The 18,361-nt window shown below is 40.5% G+C and overlaps 1 protein-coding gene and 2 long non-coding RNA genes across 3 annotated transcripts in view; 1 reads left to right on the top strand and 2 right to left on the bottom strand.

The window, feature by feature from the left end:
* LOC128093327 (uncharacterized) overlaps window positions 1–18,361 on the top strand; it is a 481,727-nt gene that overhangs the window by 17,488 nt on the left and 445,878 nt on the right. The gene's annotated exons all lie outside the window — the stretch shown is intronic.
* On the bottom strand, window positions 617–10,098 carry LOC120430507 (uncharacterized). Its single transcript, XR_005607652.2, has 3 exons — window positions 9,340–10,098; window positions 9,153–9,279; window positions 617–2,940 (listed from the first exon to the last, which is right to left on the bottom strand). It is a non-coding gene; the product is annotated as an uncharacterized LOC120430507 (long non-coding RNA).
* Window positions 11,411–15,961, bottom strand: LOC120430504 (uncharacterized). Its single transcript, XR_005607649.2, has 3 exons — window positions 14,883–15,961; window positions 13,474–14,813; window positions 11,411–13,305 (listed from the first exon to the last, which is right to left on the bottom strand). It is a non-coding gene; the product is annotated as an uncharacterized LOC120430504 (long non-coding RNA).

The raw sequence follows: 18,361 nt of genomic DNA on the forward strand, positions 1-18,361 counted from the left end.
ACCTCTAGCGTTCGATCCCAACGTGCTCTCGCTAAAGTGCTACGAGATGGCGTCCTAGACCGACTAAGGCGTTACCGGTGTGACGTTTTTCCGGTTGCCGCTGGGGGTGGCAATAGAGCTGTGCCAACAGCGAAAAGCGACGGGCTGTCCCCAAATTCCGACACACCAAAAGATTCTCAAAGTTCAAGATTAACAAACACTTCACTTCCGGTTCCAAAAAACTGCTTCCGATCCAGGATTGCGCTCCCAGACGACCACGTTTGAGCTTTCCAGCTCCAGATAAGCCACCCACGTTGATGGGTTCCTAAATCAACGTGCACAAACCAATCGAACTAATTAGCGAACTCCAAATTTAAAGCGTCCAAACTAATTCTTACCTTTCTCGCTCGTTCTGATTGCGGCGGCCTCACACCTGCAAAATTACTCCTGCCACTAGGCACGATCGCAGATCTGCCTCCAAAATTCTTCACACCTCGACTGCAAAATTTAATTTCACAAAATCAAGAACAAATTACAAAACAAAATATTACCAAAACTACCTTGCACAGACGCACTTAGTGCTGTTAACTTTTCAAAAATTATCACTACCACGATTTCACCTGATCGCAATTGACGACAATCAGAGGACGCTAAATATCACGGTCGTAAAAATACTTCCAAAACGATCCGGACTGTGTCACGAGTTCTGCCAAAGTGAACGAGAGTCAGTCTTCATCGCTTGTACGAACCGGCAATCTTAGTTTTCTCCCAAATTTTGATACAAAAGACTTTTCATTTTGCTCTCTTTCTTGTTAATTTTCAAGGACAAATTGAGCTTCAAAAAATTTACACAGGAGATGCTTCCCAATTGGCTTTAATTTCAAACCGAACACAATTTGTTTAAAAATCATTTATTTCGAGCAAAACGGTGCAAAATAGGGTTTCTGCTATCCTCCCATAGGTGGCGACGATCAAAAGCAAAGTTTCCCTAATTTGGTGCGTGTCTTGGCTAACCCAACATACCATAGCAAACATACATACAGGGACTCACAATGATGTGGTTACAACCTAGAGGAAGAGAGTAATAGTATGGAGTTTTTTTTATTAATTTGAACTTTTTCTCACAAAAAACATCCATGTTCTGGAACAATCGATCCTGCCGGCCACCGTCTTCATGGCTGCAACCGGCTTCTGACCTTGGCTCACAACCTGCATCATCAGATTCCGTTGATGACCTCCCAGAACCGTCTTGTTATTGACTCTGGTCTCGATTTGACCGGCTCAGGTCACCGACCCCGACCTTGACCATGCTCTCACGTCCTGCAAGATGTTGTCCAGCGACCGACAATTTCTCCGCGCTCTTGACCACCTCCTGCTGTAGTTGTTCCTCTTCCCTCTTGCCAATCTTGGATGACACAATAACCGGATTTCGCTGGTACACACTATTTCTGGCGCTTAGACGTGGTTATTTTTCGAGGGAGAATGCTCGTCTGCCACTTCCGTGCCCTTCTTGGCGTGGAGCACGAGAATTAATTGTACTGCTGACCGGCGTCACTGAACCATTACCCAGAACAGTTACGGCAGGTCTATACTTTGAGGTACGACGCCGCGGCGTTCGACGAACTTTGCCGGAACCACTCAGGTTGGCAGCTTTCACGCAACGGGGCACGCGACTTGCGGTGGCCTTTTCCGGTTTGAGCTCAGCTTTCGGTGTTGAACTAGTCGCCCCAAATGGATCTGGCACGTTGTTCTACGTATTAGCACTGACGAACTGACGTGCCACCACGTACATATTCATGCAAAAAACTTGACCGCAAAACAATTTGAATCTTCCGTTAAACACTAGCACCATCTACATTCAGACTCTCGGAATCCTTCTTCTTATTATTGACATTGGTTTTCTTGGTGCTCCTGCTGATTTTCAAGTATTGCACATCTTAAACTAAATTCAAACTGCGGCAATTCATTTTGCAACATCGCAAAGGAAATGCCTTTGAATCACGATGACCGCACGTTGATCGTTTTTATCGAATGAGCAATATTCTTAGAAATGTTTGTAAACAAACAGCATCAAAGCGGCTTTTCAAAAGTTGATGTGTTTACGTTATGGTCAATTTGGCATAGATAGTTTTTATTAATTTACCCTTTTATTGTCTAAATTTAAGGTAAGTAATGTGAATCAGTGCTCAGAACGAATCCTGTTGGCTGTTTAATTGATTCTCCCGCTGGATTTTTGGAATTGTAAACTGTGTGATGTGTTTATATAAGTTTTAAAGATTTGTTTAAGCTAACTAGATGTCAGCGCCACCGGAAGTCAGCGCAGATTTGTCTTTAGGGGCTGATCGTGCATAATCCATGCCACCGGAGGTCAGCAGAGATTCGGTTTCAAGGGCTTATCGTGCATAATTCGTGAATAATTCTTCAATCAATCATTTCCGTTCAAGAAATAAAGAAATTACTCTTCTAGTCGTTTTATGTTTGTTTATTTTTGTTTGAATCTGTTTCTTTAAATCATTGTTCTCCGCTGTTTTCCTCTTAAATGCCGCAGCCCGCCTTGCACTGGTTCGTTGTGTTGCTTAAATTTCTAGAATCGTTTTTAAAACAATTTTTCACACTGCAATTTCTCCCCATTCCTTCATGTTTACTTTTGTGTGACCAAGTGAACCAACAGCTGATTTTACCCGTCACTCACAAAATGACAGTTCTCTTTGACACTTTTAGCACAGACGAGTTTGACAATCGCTCAAGAAAAAAATAATAAGAAAAAGAAAAAGAGGGTTGCGGTCAAAATTGGATTCCGCGTGGCACGTCAGTTCGTCAGTGGTATTAGACCGTGTCGCCTGCCGCAATTCCAAAACTGATCTCCGGAAGTTGAACGTGCACTGCTTTGCTGTCCGCTCATCCTGCCGCGGGGACAAATCCGTCCAACTTGTCCTTCACCCTAAATTGACGGCAGTAGCCCTGCGGAAAAAAGGAAAAACAAAATGTATGTGGTTGGTTTCAAAATTCGCTCAAATTTGGAAAATGTTACCAGAAAAGCAAAAACACGAAAAACGTGTTCTCCAATCAAAAAAATACTTGTTTGACAGTTCTACCGAAAATTTCGCAACCACAAAAGAGGGAGACAGAATGACGATCGAGGCTTCGACGAAAAATTAAATCATCCCGTCTCTGTCACTCTAACGCGCAGCATACCATTTCATTGAAAAAATCGAAAAACATCGTTGCCTTACAAAACATCGTGGGTTGACGGACTTTCGATCTGGGCGGTCAAGCACGAGACGGATCATGCACACAAGCTTTTGATGCGCATTTTCCACGGCATCTATCGCCGATCGGCGCTATTCCCGTTCCCGGCAGCGCTGGTAAATCTAGCGCGACCCTCGGGGCAAGACAGTGAGCAAGGGAGTTACTCTGGTTGCTCCCGTTTCCTCTGCTTTGCTCCCGTTTGCTCTGAAAAATCACTTTTGATCATTTTCAGCTCATTCTTCTCGGTTGCTCTACGTTCCTCCAGATTCCTCCCGATTGCTCCCGTTTACTCTCGATTGCTCCGATTATTTTAAGAGAGATCTCTTTGAAGAGAGCATTTTGTTGTTTGTTTACTTTGAACAGATTGTGCCGCACCAAGTTATTTTTACCAAACACTGACTCCAGATTCTGGCCTGGTCTAGGGCCTGGTTCCCTAGCATGATTGGCCATATTTAAAAAAATCGGAGTGTCGGTTGTCAGCAGGACAGGTCCTAAGTTGGCAACCGAAATAAGTCACGACGGCGCTAGAATGGAAAGCTCAAACACAACCTGTGCCTCAAACGACGACCAATCCGGCGGCAGGAACCACGTCGTCCACGGCCACTTGTTCGTTATTGTCTTGAGAAGGATGTAAATAGTAATGTAACCTCCAGATGTAACCCCGCCAAGGGTTCGATTCCAAGTCGACTGTTAGTACAAAGGCAAGAAGAAAAATGGGACAAAGACTCGGAATGCGCAACTTGCTAATATAGGGAAGTGGAAGTACCGCAGCGACCATCTCGTGGGACTACTTCTTCAACTTGCTGTCCTGGTACTACCGGGAACAGAACCCCGGTTCCGAGACAGTTTATCGCAGTTAAGCCTTGATCGGAAACATCAACCCGCAGAAGTACGATCGTACGATTGCAAGCAGTCCTGTTAGTGATCCGTGCTGTGGTTACCAACAGAGAGGTGACCCGTGTTGCCCTCTACGACCACTCGAACTGGGCGACACTATACGTCCTACTCGGCCTCATCCGCTCTGTCCCGATTGCCCTGAAAGCGTCAAAACAATGGTCTACAAGCAGACGGAAATTCCCGACGACTCGGAACAGAACAATTGCAACCTGCTAAGATGGCAATCGACTTCACGTGGGAAAGAAGTTAGACGTTGAAGTGATTTGTCTCGAAGAGGTTTAGCCCATGCTGCAGCAAACCGCTGACCGGCGACAAGAGACCGACCTCCATGACGTAGCACCACCTACCTACCTGTTGCTGATTCCCGGGAATGACGAAACACACGAAAAGCCAAGAAAAGATCCGCTTGCCGAATTGGACATTAACATCCCGTACTGCTCCCAAGACCGCTCAAAATCCCGACGATGCTAATTGGGATGCCCCCCACACCCCATCCCTCCTCCCTTGGAAATTAATGTTTATTTATTAAAACAAAAATACAATAAATAATGACTATCCTATAAACTACAACAAAACCCAAAATAAACCCTGCCAGCATATGGCCACGGTGACATATTGCCGTGGAAACTTTTTCGCATCTTCAAACACGTCCTCAATTGATGATTAATTTGTCCTTGGCCTTGGTTAGTACGGTCGTGTTGGTCCATCGGAATCTCTAGCTTCTGTCAATTGACACGCACCGGTCCATGACCTTGTACTAAGAGTTGGTGTGCTTCTTCCTGAATAGCTGGTTATGGTTTTCACCAGCGCACGGAACCAGATCCCCAAGCAAATTCTTTCACACGATCTGGGGGAGGAGGAAATTTCAAAAATTAGACATGTTGGAGTTGGACTGTGCGGCAGTTTCCTTCCGGAGGTTTCCCCACTCGGTTGAAGACTTCCCGTTAATACTTACCAGAGCCATGGTACTTGGAGTGGGTCGCAGAGAAAGGCTTTCCAGCCAATTTAGTTATAAAACAACACATGTTTTTTTCGCTGCAAAAATTGTAATTGGCGCGAAGAGAAGTCAACATTCAACAGGCAAAAACAAAACGGTAAAAATGACATCAGACGAGAAACGTCATAAATGTCAAAAGTGACATTTCTGAAGGCAAGAGAGGGGTTACTCTCATTTCTCCGAATTTCTCTCGATTCCTCCCGTTTGCTCCCGGAGTAACTCTCGTTTGTTCTGGTTTCTTCACTGTCTTGCCCCGAGGCGCGACCATTGGCTGCAGGGTTGCCACGAGAGCGCGACCAGGTGTCACGTCCTCCACCACCGCGAATGTTTGGGTTAAGAACGGGAATGATTGCACTATTGTGAGCGATCTCGGACACGGAATACGACCGTCTAGGTTGCCTGATTCGTGCAACTTCGCCATCGAATTCTTGATGGCCTTGGGAACGCAAACAAGCTGGTTCTTCTAGATCCTTTCTCGGAAACGAACAAAAAGTAGAACCCGTAATCAAAGCGGCAAATTTCGGACCACGTTTTTTATTTTGTTTGTTTATATTCTGCTGCTCGAATGTGATGACAGCAAAAAATTACATTCCGGCTGTCATTCCCATTCGAGCAGTTTGACAGCTCACATCGTGAGATTTTTTTGCATCGCGCTCTCATCGTATTCAAATCGCGCACATCGCCCCAAATCGCGCTCATCGCGCCAAATCGCGGCTAATCGAAGAAAATCGTGGTCATCGTAGCTAAATCGTGAGCTCATCGCGGGAGTGTCATCCCCCTCGGCCTGCGCCAACACCGGCGGCCAACGATCTGCTATCGGACCTAGATCAAGGGTGAGTTTTGGTTGGGGTGCTTTGTTACAAGCAAAGCTTCGACACGGCCGCTGGAAATCGTAAAAGAGATTTTTTAACTACCTTCACCTTTCTGCCTTTCAGCTGGCGCCAAGTTGACCCGGTGTACGCCGGATCTTTGTCAGTTGCGGCCGGAAACGCCCAGGATTCGTTCCGGAGAGGAGTTGCAACGAACTACACAGAAAAAAATATTCGTGTAAATATACATTACTTATCATGTACCAAAAGGTATCATGATAAATGATGTATATTTACATTAGATTTATCGGAAATTTACATGTTTTTCATTGTAAATGTTTCCGATCAAAATATTTAGAAATCGTGTAAATTTCCATCAAAAATAATGTAAATTTACCAAACCAAAAATTTTTTTTTTGCTCCGCTGGATCCGAAATTCGTATTCAATATCGAATTCAAGATCCAACGGAGCAACACTATTACCTTGTCAATTCAACCGGACTGTGTAGTCTTTAAGAAAACATAATTATTGTCAAATCGCTTTTCAAATAAAGTTTATACCTAGCCAATGTTCTACAAAAGGCGAACGCTGTTGAACAAGTTCAACCATATGACTTGTGAGAATTTAAAACATAATGCTTTGTATTAAAAGCAAGGCGCAATAATGTCAAGTTGAAGGATTTAAGAAAAATAAAGTGGCATTAAAAATTTTAAACAAAACAAAACACCAGTCAAGGACTATGAATACAAAGAGACGAGTTGTTCCTTTTAATTCCGCTATATATTTTTAATATCTTGACAGATACGTATTTCGTCTACTACTTGCAGACTTCATCAGTGTTCTGTTCTCGACCAGTCAAGGAGCAAACCAGAATCTTACTTGGTCACTTACCCGCGATTTTATTTGGCAAGAGTCATCTGTAGACCAACTCCAAGTTCATGTGGGCAAGTTCCTTCTAGATGCGGCCGAAAGTAAAAAGTTCCGTTTGCCGCCAATGTCCAAGTTGGATTGACTTTCGCCATTCTTGTACTCCAACGGACAATCGAACAGAACGATGCGGACTTTTCGATGTACCGGCGATGTACGTCCCTGTTCAACATAAATCTATGCAGCACGCACGACTCGTCGATCGATCCGCCGGGAATCTTCTCCGCCTTGGCGATCTCGGTGCGATTGTTTCGCGTCAACATGACCGCTAAACTTGACCGCCAGACCTAATGAATTTGAATCCGACGCAAGATTCGACCACCACTTCCAGCTTGGCCTTTTCCAACGGGACGCTGGCATCCTCATGAAGCACCTCGATGATGTCCTTCAATTCCTACCCGTACGCCCGGATAAAAATCATCCGACGAATCGGTTGCTGCATGAACTGGTTCCTCCTCGTCCTACACAGAAAAAAAAATCCGGTAAATTTACATCATTTATGATCAAGGGTCCTGATTGTTCAAAATCAACCACTCCATTCGCGAGCACAAATAGCAGGCGACGCGATACTGCCCTGATGAATTCCTACTGTTTGTCACTTTCTCACCATTCGCTCCCGAACACTCTCGCTTCTACTCTCCTTCTCTCTCTGATCGGCTCAGTCTCCGAACGGCTCAGGCAGGCCGAACGTCACCGATCACTCTGAACTGAAAACATTTTTTCTTTGATGCGCTGCGTTATACTCATTCATTTGGGTTGCCTAAAATCAATGTTATCAATTAAATTGTGCATTTATTTTGATTTCATAACATTATAGACACCATTCAAAGAAACTTCCACCAAGAAAAAATCAAATTGATGGCAAACTGAGGGCGTGAAGACAAAAAGACTGCCGCGCTGGCATTTTGTGAGAATGGCTCTTCGCTGAGCATGGTAGTGTGTGAGTGTCGTCGAGCGACGGAGTAGGCAAAAATTTTCACGATGTATTTGTTCGCTGAGTGAACAGTTCGGGCCAATCGCTGGCTGCTTGCGAGTATCATTCGCTCATGAATGCTAGCGGGTTAGAATAGGCGACGACTGGATAGGCGATGAGTGAGTGGTTTCTGTTCATTGAACCGAAAATCAGGACCCTTGTTTATGATGTACCAAAAGTGCACGTCATTAATTATGCTAATTTACATCAATTTCATTGTAAATTTAAATGTCATCCGACGTAAATGTGCCGAACAAATTTTGCTATGGAAACATGTAATTTTCCGATGAAATCGATGTAATTTTACCGGAGCAACATTTTTTTTCGCCCCGTTGAATTTTGAATCCGATGTAATTTTAATGCTTGTTGTGTTCCATTGTATTCTGGCGCTGCTTCAAAAGCTATGCCAATGGAGTACTCGACGCGATTGGTAGTGAACACCCGAATCAAGTACTCCATTGTTTTGTAACACATACTTTTGAACAACGTAAAGAACACAGTATGAAATACAAACATTTAAACAACATCGAACTTAAAATCCAACGGAGCGAGTTTTTTATGTAAGAAATTAAACAGTTCTCATAAATCTATAAAAATAACTTACGGTCATCAATTAACCACAGCACAGAGACCTAATTCGCGTGTGCTGTGTACGAGGTGCACAGAAAAAAAAGTGTAAATTTACCTGACACTGAAAGCATGTTTATAACGTAAATGTGCTCAATGTAAATTTGAAATCCAACTTAAAATGTTATTTTGCATTTAAAGAACCGACATGTAAACAGAGATAACATGTAATCGATGAATTACATTTAAATAGAAGTTCTATTTCTGAAAAAGCATAAATTTGAAAACTTGAAAAGCATGTAAATGCACTTTTGATGTAAAAATTGTAAATGTAAACTCATAAAGCTCATAAATTTTGTTTTGCGAATGACAGCTCAAGTGGAAGAAAAAAGCAAATCAGTTCAATGTTTGGTGCGCAGTGAAATGGAAGCAAAGAAGTTTTTAAGTTTGCTTAAAATGCAAACGTTTATCGAATTGTGTTAAATTGTGACATCAAAGCTCAGGTAATGTAAACAAATATTAATTTGTTTGAGTTGTGAACGAAATGCATTCCGATTCGTTCGTTACGAAACACGAATCAGGTGAAATAAATTGTTGTTTACATTTCAGCTGGTCTCACCGAAATGATCACTGAAACGTTCTGGATGGTGGTCTGCGATTTGCGGGCGTATCCGAAAGTAGGTCCTGGTTGTTTTACCGGTAACTTTCGGAGCGGCTAACGACGTCTCGGTGGAAGGCTCTTTGCAAACTTACCAAATCGCAGATAAATTGCGCTGCAGTTTGCAGCCACTAGCAATCGGTGCTGTCCCGTTCCGTCGATCCCGTCCGTAGAGCCGAAGCGAAACGATGCATTTTCTCTCCGTGGAAGGCAGATGCGGTTCTGGTAGTGAAAACAGGACGTCCATCAGAAAATGGTTGCACTCGATCAGGTAACACTTACCGGCTTTCGATTTCTTGTAAGTTCTCAATACTTTTTTTTTTATTAATATTGTTTTTCATGTTTTTTTAGTATTTTAAACGAACTTCAAGAACATTGAACATGTTTTGAAAATATACGTATGACAGTTGGGACGTCCGCTTTCAAAAGTGTCGGAGTTGGCACGTTTAATTTGGTACACCAAGAATTTTGATTCATTTGAAGTCCGACAGAAAGGTGACCTTTTGTACCCAATAGTGGGTACACTCAAATTGAGCGATTAAAAGTGGAACCATTGTTCGTGAGATTACAGGGTGCCTTGAATAACTTACATCGATTTTGGCTCAAGCTCGAGCTAAGATTACTCTTTTATTTTGTCACAGGGAGGAGGATTTAAATAAATACATTTTTACTGATATTTTCCCTTTTAAACTGTTTTTTGCATTTCTTTAACTTTGTTATTGTAAGAGGCATCTCTGTAGAGTAGTACAAGCCATAGTGCGCACCAGTCATGTTGATGCTTATTATTATTATTTTTTTTTCGGGATTTCGACTTGTTTTAAGGTTAAATACAGGTTAAATACAAGGTTAAATTATTATTATTATTATTTTTAAAGCTCATATTTCGGGATTTCGACTTGTTTTAAGGTTAAATACAGGGGCGCCAACTTACGACCCCCTGGTCGGAACGGCTCGTGGGTCCAAAGCCCTGTTTTAAATTACAAATAAATGGATTTTAGATTTAATTTTTTTATAAGAAGTGTCACAAAATGCTCTGAACATGACGTCAGTTATGCTGCTGTCATATATTTACAAAATACTCTTGAATTCATAATCCTTTTTATCTTTTAAGACTCACGTCTTTTTATCAACGTTGTTTAAAAACTTTCCAAAATATCGTGTGATTCAATAGGAAGAAAATATGCGTTTAGAAATGTTTGAACAATCTATTTATTTAATTATATTTTTTATCCATAACCTCGACCATAATTTTTCTTGTATTGTAATTATTTCTTATGCATCCTAATATTTTGGATAACTTTAAGGGGGTGTAACGTAAATTGAATTTAACATTTTTTAGGTTTCGATTAGAACATTTGTTATTCAATGAAAATATTGTTGTCCCAAACGTGCCAAGAGCATTTTTTTTCCTTCAAAATTTATTATTTTATTTAGTAATTTGACAAAAAAATACATCCGTAAACTAAATTTAGATTTTCTTAGAAAACTGAATCATCCAAAATCTGAAACGTTTTACAACTAACCGTTTCGACAAATTAAACTAAGTTTTGTTATTTTTTCACTTTATTTAAAAAATATATATATATATTTGAAGAAAACTCAAAGTTTTTAAGCCTACAAGAAATGTTTGTCTTTTCAAAGTTTAAATTTTTGAGAGGATTTTATGATCTTAAATTATCTAAAATTAGATTGAAAAAAGAAAAACATAAATGTTCAACATTTTGAAGGTTTTGTGTATCCTTCTTCTAAATTTTTATTTGCAACTTGTGATGTTAACATTAAAAATTGAGTAAGACAGTTCTTCATTCGTTCCTTGCAAAATTTATATACAATATAATAAATTTGTTTTTTAAATGATGCCCTTTGACTCTTTGTTTACCCTTCGACAATGGCCCTTTTATATTGTTATGCTAGACTTGAACATTGAAATTTGTATTTACTCAAGAATACTCTAAATTGGGTAATCGGTGAACTCCGACACAAAATCAACTTTGTATTTTACCAGTCTATCTAAGATGCAATTCCATTGATTGCAAAACGTCATGACGTCACTGCAGTGTTTTGATTATAAATATTTAAGCGCCTACTGCGATCGTTTCGAAGTGTTTGGTGTTGGTTTAATTTTTGCGCTGTTTTGTCCCATTAGACTCGTTACGTTACAGCTTTGTCCAAAGTATATCCGATTACGGAGCCCCACGAAGTAGGTTCCGGAAAACCGAATTACTCCTGCGCGGGCTGTGTCTGGTGCAGAATTTTTGGTATGTGTTGTGTTTGGATGGATTTCGCCCATTGTGAATTCCGAAATTACGCATCTAATTTTGTCTTTCTCTCTCTTTGCCATCCTCCAGAACCAGGGTTTCACGGCTTGATCAAGGTGCAGACGAGCCAAAGCAGTTGTTTATCCAGTCGGCAATGCTGGGGAACTGTCGCAAAAAGGTATGGTTGTTGACCGATTTTGGAATCGCCCATATTTTTGCTAGTTCCGGCCAACATGACGAGCGATCCCATGAAGGAGGTGGTAGCTCCAACGGTAAAAAAAGCAGATAAGAAAACGTCGAGCCAACTTTGCCCATAGAAGAAGCGGCCGTTCTTCTGTTGAAGCCTTCCGCTTCAAACGGTGGGTTAAACGGCACTCTCGCGATGTAAACAACAGACAGGAATTTCACTAAAACTTCAATTATGCTGTTACATCCGGCGAGCGTTGCACCAGAGGTGGAACCGGTGGCTACTTTTGCACTAGGAACGGAGTTTAATCATAACGTCACGTGCTGCCAAGGAGGTGCGGACGGGGCAACGCTTCAGGTGATCAGTGATGACTATGTGACGAGCTTGTGCAGGGTTTCGACGTTTCACGGCCGGCCGTGATTGAAACAATACAACAGCAACGGCAGCATAACCATATCGAGAGCATGGACCAGTGACATCGTGTCGGCTGATGACAACATACAAATAATGTAGTAAGTTTGGATTTTTTAAATGTTTTTTTCAGCCAGACTCGATTGTGGATAGCATTGTTTCCTCTCACTTCAGTTAGTCCCAGTTTTAATTCAAATATTGGACGTTAGGTCAGTCCAAGTATAGAAGTCGTCTTCCTGGAAAAAGTATACACCAGCTTCGGTAGAAATAATTGTCGTCAGTTGCACTTACAATCGAAAGGTCAACAATTCGAATCCCGGGGTAAATGGGAGCAAGCCTTCAGACACCAGGTTTGAGCATAAATCTTGCAATAGAGAATGCCAAGGTTATGCTTTAAAGCGATCTATTCAATTCCCAGGTACAAATTTTAATTTTGTTTTGATTTCTTCGATAATATTGATTCATGTTTAGTAAGATTGTATTCTTGATGCTCTGTTGGATTTGGCGTTCGATGTTGTTTTCAAATTATTTTATTTTTATACTGTCATTAAATGCTTTTCATTGGAATGTTTTTTGATTGCTTATAATCCAATCGAAAACGCATTTTTTTGAAGTAGCATTTGAGTGCAGCATGAAAAACTAAAACCATGAAAATTACATCGAATTCCAAATTCAGCGGAGCAAAAAAATTTTTTGGCTTGGGTAAATTTACGTACATTTCATCGGAAATTTACATGTTTTTGTAGCGCTTTTGGTTCGGCACGATTAAATTGGAAGACACTTAAATTTACAATGAATTTGATGTAAATTCACATCATTAATGACGTGCACTTTTGGTACATCATAAATGATGTAAATTTACCGGATTTTTTTTTTCTGTGTGGAACGTTTTATCCAGTCCGTTGCCCGTAGACTCCTAGAATGCAATTGTCCGCGAGGCGAACTTAGGTGGCAGCATCGTAGTCTTAGAAGTTGTGTCTTCACCGGTTTGTCGATGATTAACTGAACCACGCCTCTTGCGTCGAGCACGCGTTCAATGACCTCGGCAAGCCGCGCCGACGAGTACAACTCTTGAAGAAGACCGCCGTAAAGTGGCCGCAGCCCCAACTTTTAGCACCGATTCTGCGCCTGCGCGTCTCTGGTAGGATTTGAGTCAGAATCGTTAAGAAGATGACGGAGTCTGTACGGACGCCTCCGGACGAGTCGACCGTTTAAACACAAACATTCGCTTTTCCGTCTAGCCGCAGGTTTACAGGACCGTGGTAGTTAAGGAACGCCTCCAGAACGTCCAGAATGTGTAGAGGCATCGGAGCACCCCGGTGCCAAATCGATTTAATATAATTCAGCAGGAAATCAAATGTCTGCAACTTGCCGCATTCAAGGGTCAGGGAACTGTGAATAGAAGGGAAAAAGCCTTTTAGTTTATAAATTTTAACTACGATTAAGCTTTGGTTTCAAAACAGCAGTTTCTGGCGACTTCTCGCGATAGGGGACGGATGGTGTGTGACTTGCAAAAACCAGCCGAAGAATCGAAACAAACAAAAACCACCCAATACTCACCTGCGTGGCTGATATTATTATCAGGTGCAGAACTCCTAGGCCCACGTGATCTGTGTAAACTTGTCCTGCTGGACGTTTTAACGCGACGTACCTATTTGGATGCAAAACTCTGAGGGTTGGTGCTTGTGATATTCTCGAGTTTAATCCAATATTAAAACTTTATTATTTATAATACAAACGGGAGACAGATGCTCCATCTTTATTGGTCCAACTCTGACTGACTTCCCTCACGCCAGCTGCGCACTACTACACTCGCAGTTCTACACGCTTCCAGCGGTTTACCTAAACTACACTAATATTTAGGAACCACAATGTTCAGGATGCCACATCCTCCCCTTGCCAAATTGAAAGTTATAATAAGTACACTAACGAAACAATAAAGTTAATGTTTAACTAAAATCCTTTCTGCCGCTTCTCGTCTCAAGTTTTGCAACGCCTGGTGAAGTGTCCTTCCCATAGAACAAAGGCTATCGGCTTAGGCTGCCGATACCAATGATGCTGATACCAGCCGATACCAACGATGCCAGTGATGCGGATCCAGTTCCCTTCTTTGCGTAATCATTGATCGTCCAACTTTCCTGTCTTCCTCCGATTCAACTAAAATAAGGAAAAAATGAATAAAAAAAAAACAAAAATGAGCAGTATACCAAGCTCTGAAAAGTAAAATAAAAAAATGAAAACCACGTATATCATGCATATAGGAAATCATAAACCTCTTTGTAACATATTTAACCGTATCAATATAACATCAATTTGACTGAAAACTGTATAAGGCTTCCTCTCCTAACTAAAATTAATGTATTTATGACAGACGTGTGTCATGTCGTTATGGTACTTCAGTGAACTTCCTTCTTTACAGTTATTTAAACTGTGATATAAGAATACTCTTTTCATCGAACTATCCCCCTTCTATTGGCTATTCGGAGGTTTCTTTTTCCTGCGATAGATTTACTTAACTTTGAATGTATTATCTGTTGAAGGGTAGTCTATATCTCAGCTAAGGATAGTAACTGTACACAAATAATGCTAAAACAATGCAATAAATTGGATGAAAATTGTTTAGGGTTTCCACAAGGCTTGAATGACATTATTCAATAGCATTGTTAAATAATATAAATTTCAGAACAATACTTCATCCAAGGGTTAAAGTAAATATGTTTAGTTTGTTAAGAACTCAGTCCTATTTCCATCCACTACTTTTACAAATTATATTCTACTTATATTCAAATTATATTATATAAATCTTTTACATAACCTTGATTGCTCTTCGCCTATTTAGCTTTTTATCACTTGGCTTCAGATGAAAATCGTTTTTATAAACTGAAATCGCTGGAATCTTCCTATGAAATTGATTAGCGAACATTGTTTGTCGAGAACTCTTTTACTAAGAGAGTTATTCGCGGCTTTACCTTAAAAAAACGAATTTTACGAAAAGCCACATTCAGCTATGTCCTGGTAGTTATTCTAAAGTTATAATTTAACGATTCATACCGCGGTTGGCTTTTTGTATTTATTCCGTATATATAAGATTCCTTGATTTAGAGATAAACATACTTTGCTTTGCCAACTGACGTACGTAAGGAATGTTATTTACATTCAATTTGATTGATAACAACTTTAACTTTCGTCGCCCGCTATCTCGAATTTCGTATCTTGTACATTCTCTCCTTATATTTTTATATGTGTGTTTAACTGTAGCAATATATTATACTTGTTCTTTATTTATTTATTCGTCAAACATACGTTGACTACATAGAACCCTGCTTAAAATCTAAATACAATGGAACATTGTTTGGATAATATTTGTATGTAGAACCGTTTTTGCCTTCCTCACCTTACTGAGGAAAGGCTATAAAATCACTCGAAAAATGAACTTCTTAAATCGACCTCGTAGACCCACCTTCACGTATACCTATCGACTCAGAATCATGTTCTGAGCAAATGTCTGTGTGGATGTGTGTAGGTGGGTGGACAAAAAAATTGTCACTCGATTATCTCCGGACTGGATCAACGGATTTTGACCGTATTAGTCTCATTCGATCCGTCTTGGGGTCCCATAGGTCTCTATTTGAAATTAGCAAGTTTAGTTAAGTACTTCAAAAGTTATGCTAAAAAAACGATTTTGGCGTATGTCCGGAAGATTGTAAAAAGGGTGGTTTTTGCAAGAAACCCTATCATGTTATACATTTTCAGAAAGGTATTAAAAAGACCTTTCCAATGAGCCCAATACATTGAAGATCTGACAACCCTATCAAAAGTTATTAGCACTTAAGTGTTATTTGTACACTTTTTGGAGGCCGGATCTCAGATATTTCTGTGAAAATGATGTCCGGGTACATCATGCAACCCATCGTTAGTTAGATAATCGAAAGACCTTTCAAATGAGCCTAATACATCGAGGATCTGACAACCCTTTCAAAAGTTATTAGCACTTAAGTGTTATTTATGCACTTTTTGGAGGCCGGATCTCAGATATTTCAGTAAAAATGATGTCCGGGTCCATCATGCGACCTGTCGTTAGTTAGACAATCAAAAGACCTTTCCAATGAGCCTAATACATCGAGAATCGGACAACCCTTTCAAAAGTTATTAGCACTTAAGTGTTATTTATGCACTTTTTGGAGGCCGGATCTCAGATATTTCAGTAAAAATGATGTCCGGGTCCATCATGCGACCTGTCGTTAGTTAGACAATCAAAAGACCTTTCAAATGAGCCTAATACATCCAGGATCTGACAATCCTATCAAAAGTTATTAGCACTTAAGTGTTATAAATACACTTTTTAGAGGTCGGATTTCAGAAATTGTGATAAAAATATTGTCTGAATCTTCCATGCGAACTATCGTTTGATAGGTTTTTTTTATCAGACCTTGCCGATCAGCCAGAAAAATTGAAGATCTGCGAACCCATCAAAAGAAATGAGTAATAAAGTTGATTTGTTAAACATGTTAAGGGAATGCTGCTATTTTTACTGAATGTATTGACTTTCTAAATGTGAGGAAGGCACCAACCACCTAAAGGTGGATTAAGTAACGTTTTTTTCTATAGTGGGACTTATCAATGTGTAATCCATTGTGTTGCTATATTTGTTATAAGCTTCCATTATTATTTTTGGTGAGTTCTGTGCAGGCAATAGTGCCCCATCCTTCCATCCCGGTAAATTCTGAAATGTGAACTGTTCAGCGAATCCTTTCTGCGGTAGACATTACTCAGTAATGCTGGCCACTTAAATTTTTGCGATACATTTTCGTTTGTTTTAGAATTACTGTATCCATTAATATTGACTCATTACATTGAAGCATTTTCCTAAGACTTATCAGCAACCTTTAATTCCTACTTAATATTAAAACAACTCTTTAAAATATTAAATTACAACTTAAAAAAATAAAGAGAAAGATAAAACCTAAATCAGAGATAAAAACATAACAAAATTCAACATACCTACTACCACCAAAACACACCACCAACCCCATCAAATTAGACCCATTACTAACTTCCCCCCCAAACTCTCCCTACTGAGATCTTACAGCAACCCCTTTGTATAAATGCATCCTTAGAAATCTTTATCAGCATTTGGCCTTGTTCTAAACCGATCACCATTTTATCGAACTTTTCTCGCACTCGCAGTTGGATAGATGTTACCCTCACCCCTTTTCGGCGCATTGCCTTCTCGCGCGCCAGGTTACTAAACTCCTTTTACACTACTAATCTATATTACTCCCAGCTATACTAATTACTAAAAATCTTAAACCCTTCCCCCATAATCATACCACCCCTAACAATAACATACCAACCCATGCCCTTACACTACCCTACATCCAAAATAATAATAAAATATACCTACTACCCTATAACCCTTAACCTCCCCCTAATTCAATATTACACCCCCCTCCCCTTAACCCCACCCTCAACCCACCCCTTCCAAACGTCTCCATTTCATTATTCCCCCAAATCCCAATAACCCCCTACACACCCTCCCTCCCCCCCCACATCCCCACCCACCCCCTACCCCACTCCAACTTTCCATCAGAACATTTCCAAACTCCTTTACCATTCAATCTTCCGATTTATACTAATAATCATCTATACTTACCCCCTCCTGCCCCAGCTTTCACCTCCAATCTCCCCCGCCAACCGTACCTCGAACGGCTATAATGCCAGTACCAAAGGAACAGCCTCATGAGCGCAAAAGTAGTAGGAGGAGAAGGAGGATGACATTTTCCAAAAGTGTTTTCATGCCAATGCAAGTGCCTGTCTGACGGTAGAAATTCCGTCAATTGAGCCTGGTCGGGCACAACGGTTAGCTCTAGCCAAACAAACGTGGCCAGCTGATGTGTCAAGAGTCCCTACACTGAAATAAATATCATGATAAAATTTAAATGCAAGCTGCACATACTCGAGTCAGACATGAGTCTTATAAAAACCATGAAGTACCAATTATATGCTCCGTATGATGGAACAATAAAATTAAAATTAAAGCCTCATAAATTGTATATGCATGTTGCACATAACCGATTTAGTATTCTGTGTGCTCATTCTTATATGCCAGTAAGTACGTTTTGTGAGCTCCGCATATAAACTGTATGTGTTGACTATCATAGATTTTTGCAGTATGCTTTTACACATGAAATGTATATGCAATGCTCACAACATTTATGAATGTGTGCTCGAATGTGAGCATAATCGTTTGAAACATTACAATATGGCGGAAAATGTGAGAAACAAGGTTTTGCTTTCAAATCTATCTGAAATTTTCTTCAAAAATAATATGATTTTTCAATTTCAGATGGATGCCCGGACGTGATAATATCATCGGACGTGGTTCTCGTGCAGTGTGAATTCCGGATGAGGGTAAGGCGTCGTCGGTAAGGCGCTGGAGATGGCCCCA

This window comes from Culex pipiens, chromosome 1 (genome assembly GCF_016801865.2).
Source record: "Culex pipiens pallens isolate TS chromosome 1, TS_CPP_V2, whole genome shotgun sequence".
NCBI lineage: Eukaryota > Metazoa > Arthropoda > Insecta > Diptera > Culicidae > Culex > Culex pipiens.